This window comes from Lucilia sericata, unplaced genomic scaffold (assembly GCF_015586225.1).
Source record: "Lucilia sericata isolate MDLA Ls3-8-SP2 unplaced genomic scaffold, ASM1558622v1 Contig000170F_arrow, whole genome shotgun sequence".
Lineage (NCBI taxonomy): Eukaryota > Metazoa > Arthropoda > Insecta > Diptera > Calliphoridae > Lucilia > Lucilia sericata.
The window spans coordinates 359,801-362,258 of NW_023994199.1; positions in this window are offsets into that span (position 1 = coordinate 359,801).

The following is a 2,458-nucleotide window of genomic DNA, read 5'->3' on the forward strand; positions in this document are numbered from 1 at the left end:
TGTACCCAAAAGACACTTTCGAGTTAGTACTGCATATAACGAACTTTTCGATTTAACGAACAGGCCTGACAACATATAGGTTCGTTAAATCGAAAAACTACTGTAAATTAAATAATAAGTATGTAGTACATAGCTTTAAACATTTTAGATTTTTTATATCCCGATTCCCTTTTCTGCATCAGTATTTATGTACGTTTAAACACACAAAATATTACATAATTATATTAATTACTAAATTTCCTTTTCCGTTAGTTTATTATCTTCCTTTCCCACATTACTAACTATTTCCAAAACTAGGCAACTCTTTTTCTTGCACTTTTTCCTTTTATTACCGCACTTTTCTTGTAGTATGTATAACAAAATCCAACTCCTATTCATTCTAATTGGAAAAGTTAAAGTGATCGGTCGGCAAATTTTATACGGTGTTTTGCAAACGGTTTAATTCGAGTAAAAAGTGTTTAAAATTAATTAAAATGTTGATAAAAATCTTCATTAGTGTGTTTGTTACTAAATAAAAGTGTTTAATTAATCGGTACTATGAATTTAAAGACAAAAATCGGAAATTAAAATTTGCAAATTTTTTTGTTCTTCTTCGTGTGTTGGTGTCGTTTAATTGCTGTGAGTATTTTTTATTGTTGTTGTGTTTGTTAAGAGAAGTAGGAAAAAAACTCTATAGTGATTGCAAAAAATGCTAGAAATTTGCTGGAACTTTAGGAATTGCAACAATATTTCACAGGGTTTGTGAGTTGAATAAATTATGCAGTTTTTAGCAAATAATAGGGTAGCACTGCATTAGGAAGAGTTTATGAAAGAGGCGGTATATGGAAATTGTTGTTATTGCCACTGTTATGGAAAGAAACTGCATTAACTTTTAGAATTGTTGTTGAATAAGATAAATGCTTTTGTAAATCTAGTAATAATTGGTTTTCACTTCAGTTCTTTTACTGTAGTTTGAGGTAACTATGGCAGATTTTATTGCAAAATTTAGTTAATTCTCAAACATTTGTAAAAATTATTGCAATTTTTCATAAACCTTGTTCTAATTACAGCACTTTTAGGAATCTTATTGAAACACTTAGTGGGAACAAACTTATTACATACTTTGTGAATTTAGTTCTAATTGGAATTAGGAATTGTTGAGTTAGTTATTTTCCTTAAAAAAGTGTTGCCTAATCTAGTTGTTGGTTGAAAATTAATTCATTTTATTATATGAATTTCTGTAAATTTTTACAAAATATGTCATTGATTTCAGTTGTAGTTTCTTTAAAATTTAATTCAGATTACAGATTATCTATGGCAATAAGGAAAAAGTTTATAAGTCATTTTTACGCCAATACAAAACTATAGTAAATCTTATTTAAACATTTCAATATTTTCTAAAGTTCTAGTGAGATTTCTTTAAACAATTTATATAATATGGAGATTAAAAAAAATTTACTACAGTTTACTTGATAGGCAACGGTTTTAAGTATTAAAAATTGTTCAAATTTGAATTTGGTTTAGCAAACTCTACAAAAGTTTGTGAATTGAATGAATATTACCGGATAAGATTTGGGGATTCACTAAATTTATTGTAAGGGATTAGTAGAAATTACTTTTAGGGAAAAACTAGGCAATATTTGTTTAGAATTAAGAAATATTTTTGTTTTTAATCACTCACTATTTAAAAATAGTGTTGCCTAAAGCAGTTGTAAGTATGCTTTAATAATATTCTAACATTTTCGTGCTGCTTCAACAATTTTCAAGAAAATGTAATAATGTTTAGGGGAAGCTATTGTATAGTTTAAGGGTTTTCATATAAACGTTCAACTGTGCAATCTGTGTCACAAATTTAATGCGATTTTACATCCACAACACTGATATATTTGATCGCCTATTTGAACTGATTATTTTAAAGTAAATTTTCTCTTCTAAATAATACAGAAAGTCATTTGTGCAAGTTTGCACACATGTTTCATGAATCCCCTTATTATCTATTATAGTTTTTGAACAATTTTACAAATTTTATTGATTTATTTTTGAAAATTTCTTTAACAAATTTTTTGTTTAAAATTTTCCAAAAAAAATTAAAATAGATTTTTCCTACTTATCAAAATGTTTAGTTTAGCTGTAAATAACTGCAACAGAAGTAGAAAAAGTTCAAAAAAGTTTGTGTCCAGGTTGGAGATTTTAGTAAAACTTTTAGTTTAATAACTTCTAATTCAATTTGTGTTTTTTTTTTTTGAATAAAATAAATTAATAATTCAGTAAAATAGGCAACACTTTATTGCAACTTTATAGAAACAAAACTATTGCCTAATAAGTTGTCAAATTTCAAAATGGTTCTAGAATCTAATTCAAATCAAACTTTAACAATTGACACAACTGTTGATGAATTTGATAATTCAAACAAAAATTTATCAGGGAAAATACCGACTGCTTTTAAAAGTTTTCATTATTATCTAATCCCAAAGAAAAC